Raw genomic sequence first — 8674 nt, 5'->3', positions numbered from 1 at the left:
TTCTTCTAGAACCTAAGAAGGGACACTTCAGCGCTGACTTAGGCCTATTGTAAAAAACCACATATCCCATGATAAAAACTAGAAACACGCTATCTGTGAAAATACTTTGTGATGTGTAGATTCATGTCACAGAATTAAACCTTTGTTTTTATTAAAAAGGTTGAAAACCCTGTTTTAGTAAAATCTACTAAGTGCAGGTTGGAAACACTTTATGTTTAGCAACTAAAAAGGAACTTTTCAGAGCCAAATGAGGCCTATACTGAAAAAATGAATATCCTGTGATAAAAACTAGAAACAAGCTATCTGTAAAAATTCTCTGAAATATGTGCATTCATCTCCCCAAGTTTAACTTTTGTTTTGATTCGGGAGGTTCTAAACACTTTTTTTGTAGAATCTAGAAAGGGACATTTCAAAGCACATTGAGGCCTATAGTGAAAAAAAAGCATCCCATGATAAAAATTAGAAACAAGCTATCTGTGAAAATGCTTTGTGATGTGTTCATTTATTTCACAGAGTTAAACCCTTGTTTTGATGCAGCAAGGTGGTAACACTTTTTTGTAGTATCTACAAAGGGACATTTCTTAGCTCATTGTGGCCTGTAGTGAGAAAATGAATATCCCATGATAAAAACTAAAAACTAGTTATATTTGAAAATACTTTATGATGCATGCATTTATCTCACAGAGTTAAACATTTGTTTTGATTCAGCAGGTTGGAAACAAGCTTCTTGTGGTATCTATAAAGGGACAGTTCAGAGCTCACTGAGGCCTATTGTGAAAAAATGAATATTTTGTGATAAAAATTAGAAAGATGCTACCTGTGGAAATTCTTTGTGATGTGTGGATTCATCTCACAGTGTTAACCCTTTCTTTTAATTCAGTAGGTAGGAAACACTCATTGAGTAAAATCTATGAAGGGAATATCAAAGCCCATTGAGGCCTATAGTGAAAATCTGAATATGCCACTATAAAAACTAGAAAGAGGCAAACTGTGGAAATGCTTTTAGATGTGTGGATTCATTTCACAGAGTTAAACTTTGTTTTGATTCAGAAGGTTGGAAACACTCTTTTTGTAGAATCTAGGAAGGGATCATTTAGAGTCCATTGAGGCCTGTTGGGAAAAATCAAATTTCCCTTGATAAAAACTACATACAAGGTATCTGTGAAAATCCTTTGTGATATCTGGATTCATCTCACAGATTTAAACCTTTGTTTTGATTCAGCAGGTTGAAAACATTCACTTTGTAGAATCTGCAAAGGAACGTTATGAAGCCCAGGGAGTCCTACAGTGGAAAACCGAATATCCCACGATAAAAAGTAGAAACAATATATCTGTGAAAATGCTTTATGATGTGTGCATTCGTCTCACATAGGTAAACCATTGTTTTGATTCAGAAGGTTGGAAACACTCTTTTTAAAGAATTTACAGAGGGACATTTAGAAGCTTATTGAGGCCTATAGTGAAAAGTCGATTATCCCTCAATACAAACTAGAAACAAACTATCTGTGAAAATGCTTTCAGATGAGTAGATTCAGCTCAAAGACTTAAACCACTGCTTTCATTCAGCACACTGAAAACACTGTTTACGGAAAATCTATGAAGGGCAGGGTGGAAACATTCTTTTTGTAGAATCTACGAAGGGACTCTGTGGAGCCCATTGAGGCCTGTATTAAAAACCTGAATGTCCCGTGATAAAAACTAGAAATAAGCTATCTGTAAAAAAGTTTTGTGATGAGTGGATCCATCACACAGAGTTAAACCATTTTTTTTGATTCAGCATGTTGGAAACACTCTTTTTAAAGAATCTACGACAAGACATTTCGGGGCCCATGGACAAGTATATTGAAAAACCAGGCCAGGCGTGGTGGCTCACACGTGTAATCCCAGCACTTTGGGAGGCTGAGGCAGGTGGATCACGAGTTCAGGAGATCAAGACCATCATGCTAACACAGTGAAACCCCGTTTCTACTAAAAATACAAAAAAAAAAAAAATTAGCTGGGCATAGTGGCAGGTGCCTGTAGTCCCAGCTACTCAGGAGGCTGAGGCAGGAGAATGGCGTGAACCCAGGAGGTGGAACTTGCAGTGAGTCAACATGGCGCCACTGCACTCCAGTCTGGGTGACAGAGCAAGACTCCGTCTCAAAAAAAAAGAAAAAAAAAAAAAGAAAAACCGAATATCCCACGATGCAAACTAGCAATAATCTATTAGTGAAAATGCACTGTGATGTGTGGATTCATCTCACAGAGTTAAGCCTTTATTTTCATTCATTAGGTTGGGAACACTCTTTTGGTAGAACATACATAAAAGACATTTTGGTGAACAGTGAGGCCTAATGTAAAAAACTGAGCACTTTGGGATAACAACTAAAAGCTATATATCTGTAAAAATGGTTTGTGATGTGTGGATTCACCTTACAGAGTTAAACCATTGTTTTGATTCAACAGGTTGGAAACACTTTTGTTGTAGGATCTATGAAGGGACATTTTGGAGCCGACTGTGGACTATAGTGAAAAACCTAATATCCCAGGATAAAAAGTAGAAACAATCTATCTGTTAAAATAATGTGTGATGTATGTATTCATCTCACAGAGTTAAACCTTTTTTTAAATTAAGTTAAATCTTTTTTTGTTGTTGTTGCTCCCCCGGAAGTTGGAGTCCTTCAACTTGGGCACCGGGCCATGTTGTGGAGAGCTTGTGCAATGAAGGGAATGCGGGGATGGAGTTGGTAGCAATTTCTGGGTAATTTGTCTGCAACTTTTTTGCAGCTGAAATTGTGGGACCCTATCCACACCTCAACAGATTGTATCCTCACCTGTATCTAACTTAACTGCTGCTCACACTCTTTGTCCCAGAATGAAATCACAAGGTGATGGAAGAGTGCCTGTCTCACGAAGTGAAGCACCTGCTTGGCTGAAAACTCGAATGTGAGGTGGATTCAGGAAGCCCTATGGACAGGACTGCTAGGGTCTGGCACTGAGTTGGCTGCAGAACAATGAGGCACTGGGAGGTGTCTGCTCTTGGGTGTTATATGCTCCTGTTCTTTATTGAAGAGTGGCTGCTTTGCATGGGAAGGTGATTTGGATCCCTGTTGGTCTTAGTCAGATCGCAATTCACCAAAGATCCGGGAACCACGGAAAAACAAAAAACACGCAGCTCCATAGCCCAAGCGGAGCCACACTGACAGGTGCGCCAGAAGGTGGCGTGACTCGAAAAAAAGGGCAGTGGTGCATGAGCCAAATATGCACCAGAAGGTGGCATGACTTGAAAAAAAAAGGGCAGCAGTGCATGAGCCAAATATTTTTTAGCAGATGACACTTATACACACAGACACACAAACACACACATACAGCCACACATACACACGCAGACATCCAAAACTCACAGCACTCTCACAGAAACACACAGCCCAGCAGCTTCTGAGGCTGCACGATTGTGCTTTGCCAGGAAGTCCATCTGGCAAGAGCGCAGTGCTGAAAAATACAGGCGGACTTTACCTAGAAATTACAGTGAGGCAACTGTCAAGGAGACACACCCCACACCGAGTAGGCAGGCCTGACTCACCCTGCGGATCTTTTTGGACCTTAGGGATTTCACAGTGTATTTCTGAAGCTCCACTTGAGGTTTCCTCAGGCTGACTCCCACTGCCATCTGCTAGGATTGTGGGACTATCACTTGGATCTTTAAAGGAAGACAGGTGAGACTCCAACGCAGACGCACGTCCACAGAGGTCTTCCTCCACCAAGCCACAGATACTTGCAGCCAGGCAATGGTGGCATTCACTGTGAAGCGTACCTTCACTCACGGCTTGTGCATGGTGTGCTGAGACTGGTGTGTGTACATTCGCGAGGCAGCCTCGGGAGCTGAACTGTCAGGGCTGTCAGCCTGCCTAAGCAGAGAACAACAGTACAGGCAGAGCCAGCCTGGTCTCGAGAATAAGGCTGTCTGCAACAACCAGAGCGAGACCCTATAAGTCTCCACCATAGCGCCTCCTGGGGCCATATCCGTGGTCAGGCACCAGTGGAGGGGGAGAAGTTTCTAGAATTTAAGGTGGGCACTGGAAATGGCTCTTCTGTTTCCATTGCCGAAAGAGGCTGTGACGGAATTGGGTCCCATGGGGATGGGAATACAATCTGGTAAGATGAGGGGTCTGGGGGTGATGAAATCATCCCTGATACACTAGAGGTGGGTGTCACTGAAAGATGGCCACACCCTTGAGCTCACTGCCACACTTCATTCTGGGCCTCACAGATGCTCTTGCTTCTCAGCACAGCAGTCTGGGAATGGAAAGAACCAAGACAAAAAGAAGTCCAATGTGGTACCAGGTCTTTGAAGTAGAACTGGAAACACACAAGAGCAAATGAAATTGAGAGATTGTCTCAGAGGCCTTCTGGGGTGGTAACAATCCTGAAGAGCGTGTCCAGGAATGCTGCTGAGGGTCATTGTTGACACCACATGGAAGCTAAGAAAAATCAGTGCTCGCCTAAAAGAACCAGAGGGCCTGTGATAAAGTCCAAGTCACGTTGAAAGATTTCTGCTAGAAGACCCAAGAGCCTCCTGCAAAGTGAAAACAACCCCAGCCCCTGCAACTAGACCACTACCCACCACCTGGAGTGCAGCCAGCCTACCCGAAGTCCCTTTTTCTCCTTGAAACCCCTGGCAGCCAAAAGATGTGTGGCAAGAGTCAGGTCCACCCAGCAACAGCCCAATGATAAACCGCTTCCACAATGAGAAAGGATGTGCAGATGAGATTAAACACAGCCTAGATTACCAGGCAAAAGCCAGACACGGCTGCATGCTCTCATCCTACAGGAATCATGCCACCCTCTGATAGAAGTGAGAGAAAAAAGAGGTTCCTCGATGGCAGATATAACACAAATTTACGATTCCAAAAATATCACAGCTGCCCAGTAATTAAAACGTGACAGTGTTTAGAAGGAAACGCTCATAAAATGGATCTCTGTGTGTGTCGTTTTCCGGCAACTGGGAAACGTTTACTGTGGAAGACTTTGAGGCAGACCCAGGAAACCCTAGACCCACGAGGAACATGGAGGTGAGGAATAGAGGAGGCCAGTGTGGAGGCCAACCCAGCATCAATCCATCCCACCCCATGTGGCTCTGTGAATGAAAGCCAAAATTGGGAGCTGGCCAAAATGGCCCCAATTTGTGCTCCAGCTGCTCCCCGCATGTTGGAGACCACCCACCTGAGCACAGGGCCATGGTGTAAACAGCTTGTGCAATGAAGAGCACAAGGATGGAATTGGAAGCACCTTCTGCCATCTCTCTGCACCTTTTTACAGGGAAAGGTGTGGACCCCACCCACACTTCACCGGATTATATACTCACTCCAATCTGAACTTACGGCGCTCACCTCTCCGTCCCGGGATGAAATCCGAAGGTGATGGAGGAGTGCCCACCTCATGACGTGAAGCACCTGTTCGGCTCAAAACCAAATTCGAGTTGGATTCAAGCGGCCCTGAGACAGGATTGCGAGGGTCTGGTTGCGAGTTTGCAAGGATCAGTTGGTCCCAGGACAAAGAAGTCACGGGAAGTGTCTGCCCTTAGGTGTGGTGTTCTCCTCTTCTTTCTTCAAGGGTGGCTCTTTTGCAGGGGAAGGTGATTTGGACCCCGGCATGTCTTGGCCAGCCCCGCAGTTCACCGCGGATTAAGGAAACACAGAAAAACAAAGGACATGAAGCGAGGCAGCCCAAGCGCAGCCACACAGACAGGTGCACCAGAAGGTGGGGCAAGATGAAAACGAAAGTGCTACAGTGTGTGAGCCACATTGCTTTCAGCAGACAACACTTAGACCACACACACAGACACACACACACACAGCCACATACACACGGAGACATACATCACTCGCAACACTCCCATACAACACACAGCCCGGCAGCTTCTGAGACTGCGCTGTACTGCTCTGCCACGAAACCCGAACGGGCACGAAGCCCTACCGGGAGGAGCAACCCCAGAAAACACAGGCGGGCTGTACCAAGAAACGACAGGGGGGCAACTTTCAAGGAGACTCACACTCACAAGGTCTAGGCAGGCCTGAGGCATCCTGCGGGTCCATCCTTAGGGATTTCGCGCTGTATTTCTGAAGCTCCACTTGAGATTTCTTCAGGCTGATTTGCCACTGCCATCTCCTAGGATTGTTGGACTATCACGTGGATCCTTCAAAGAAGACACGTGAGAGTCCACCGCGGACGCACCCCACAGAGGTCTCTTTCTCCGCCAAGCCACAGATACGTGTCACCAGGCAACAGTGGCGGTCACTGTGACGCGAGCCTTCCCTCACTGCTTGCGCACGGTGCTCGGATTCTGGCACATGCCCATTCGTGAGGCAGCCTCGGGAGCTGAACTGTCAGGGCTGTCAGCCTGCCTAAGCAGAGGAAAATGGTTCAGGCAGATCCAGCCTGGTCTAAGGAGGTGTCTGTCCTTAGGTGTGGTGTGCTCCTCTTCTTTCTGCAAGAGTGGCTTCTTTGCAGGGGAATGTGATTTGGACCCAGGCGTGTCCGGCCAGCCCCCCAATTCACCGTGCATTCAGGAAACAGAAAAACAAAGGACACGAAGTGAGGCAGTCCAAGCAGAACCACTCAGACAGGTGCACGAGAAGGTGGGGCGAGTCCAAAACGAAAGCGCTGCAGTGTGTGAGCCACGTTACTTTCAGTGGACACCGCACACACACACACACACACACACACGGAAACATACATCACTCGCAACACTCCCACAGCAACACACAGCCCGGTAGCTTCTGAGACTGTGCGGTACTGCTCTACCACGAAGACGCATTGGGGAGACAGCAGCACCAGGAAACACAGGCGGGCTGTTCCTAGAAATCACAGAGGGCAACTTTCAAGGATACTCACACCAACACCGTCTAGGCAGGCCTGACGCATCCTGCAGGCCCTTTTGGATTCTTAGGAACATCGCGCTGTATTTCTGAAGCTGCGCTTGAGATTTCTTCAGGCTATCTCTCCACTGCCATCTCCTAGGATTGTGGGAATATCACGTGGATCCTTCAAAGAAGACAGGCTAGAGACTAATGCGGACGCAGGTCCACAGAGGTCTCCTTTTCCGCCAAGCCACAGATACTTGTCGCCAGGCAACGGTTGCATTCACGTGACGCAAGCCTTCGCTCACCGGTTGCACAAGGTGCCCTGAGACTGGCGCATGCGCATATGCGAGGCCTGAGACTGGCGCATGCGCATATGCGAGGCAACCTCGGCCCCTCAACTGTCAGGGCTGTCAACCTGCCTAAGCAGAGGAAAACGGGACAGGCAGAGCCAGCCTGGTTCGCGAAAAAGCTGCCTGCGCCAACCACTTCGGGGCCCTCGGCCGTCTCCGTGGTTGCTGCTCGCTGGAGGAGGAGGAGTGTCAAGAATGTGAGGTGGGCGCTGGAAACTGCTCTTCGGATTCCATTTCCAAAAGAGGCTGTGTGCAGGAATTGGGTCCCATGAGGATGGGAATACAGCCTGTTGAGTTGATGAGGGGTCTCTTGGTAATGGAATCCTTCCTGATAGCCCTGAGACGGATGTCAGTGAAAGATGGCCAGCCGTTGAGCTCACTGCCTCCCTTCATCTTGGGCCTCCCGGACGCTCCTTCTTGTCTGCACAGCTGTTTGGGAATGGAAGGAACCACGACAGAAACAAGTCCAATCTAGTACATGATCTTTGAACTGGAACTGGCAACCCACAAGGGCAAGTGAAGTTGAGAGAGTGTCTCAGAGTCCACTTGGGGTGATTGCAAGGCTGAAGAGGGTGTCCAGGAGTGCTGGTGAGGGTCACTGTGGAACTCTGACAGTAGCTAAGAAAAATCAGTGCTCGCTGAAGAGAACCAGAGGGGCTGGGCTGGAGTCCAAACCACGTTCAAAGATTTTTGCCAGAAGACCGAAGACCACCCTGCAAAGTGAAAACAACCCCAGCCCCCACAACTAGACCACTACCCACAACCTGGAGTGCAGCCAGCCTACCCGAAGTCCCTTTTGTTCCCTGAAATCCCTGGCAGCCAAAAGATCCATGGCAAGAGTTAGGAGTCAGCTAAAAGCATAATTACTAAGTCACAACAATTGTCTGTGGATGGCAAAAAGTTTTAGGACACCAACTGTTAAAGGAAAAATTAAATAGAAATGTTTGTTACTTCTGTTCCATACAAGAATTTTACATAACAGTTATAATCATTTATAATGTACACTAAAATATATTACAATTATGAGTTTCCCATAACTTTGGAATATATAATCATAACATATTTTTACAAATACACCACAAAGAAATTCTAACACCATTTCATATTTGACCATGCTTCCTGTATGATTTTTATATTATATAAATCAAATATATCATGTTTGGACTTTACGAGACCTAATAGCTAAAAGTTCAATTAGGTCAGAAAAACACACCATTTATAATAAGATTATGGAACATTTGTCAAATATCAAAGGTTTAAATCATTTCATATTATAAAAGAGATTTCTAGGTTACCATAAGTTATCCATTTAGTCAAAATGTTAACTCAAAACTTTTTTAAAGGCAAAAACCTACACTCATTAATAGAGGGAAAACTTAGCTTTCTAAACAATCTGTTTCTTTTCTTTTTCTTCTTTTTCTTATAGCTTATTCAAAGGCAAACAGAAACTTTTCATTATTATTGAGTAACACATGAAAATCT

General features: G+C 45.7%; 1 long non-coding RNA gene across 3 annotated transcripts; it reads right to left on the bottom strand.

Annotated features, from left to right (window-relative positions):
- Window positions 1-3469: 3469 nt before the first annotated feature.
- LOC129483170 (uncharacterized) lies at window positions 3470-7087 on the bottom strand. 3 transcript variants are annotated; one of them, XR_008657923.2, is made up of 4 exons: window positions 6874-7087; window positions 6038-6466; window positions 5370-5635; window positions 3470-4275 (listed from the first exon to the last, which is right to left on the bottom strand). It is a non-coding gene; the product is annotated as an uncharacterized lncRNA (long non-coding RNA). The 3 variants fall into 3 exon arrangements; XR_008657925.2 differs by having other exon boundaries at window positions 6038-6383; window positions 6874-7084; XR_008657924.2 differs by having other exon boundaries at window positions 6038-6379; window positions 6874-7084.
- Window positions 7088-8674: the final 1587 nt, after the last annotated feature.

Source organism: Symphalangus syndactylus, chromosome 5 (assembly GCF_028878055.3).
Source record: "Symphalangus syndactylus isolate Jambi chromosome 5, NHGRI_mSymSyn1-v2.1_pri, whole genome shotgun sequence".
NCBI classification, from domain to species: domain Eukaryota; kingdom Metazoa; phylum Chordata; class Mammalia; order Primates; family Hylobatidae; genus Symphalangus; species Symphalangus syndactylus.
The sequence above is the reverse complement of the archived record's forward strand: the minus strand, read 5'-3'. Positions and strand labels throughout refer to the sequence as shown.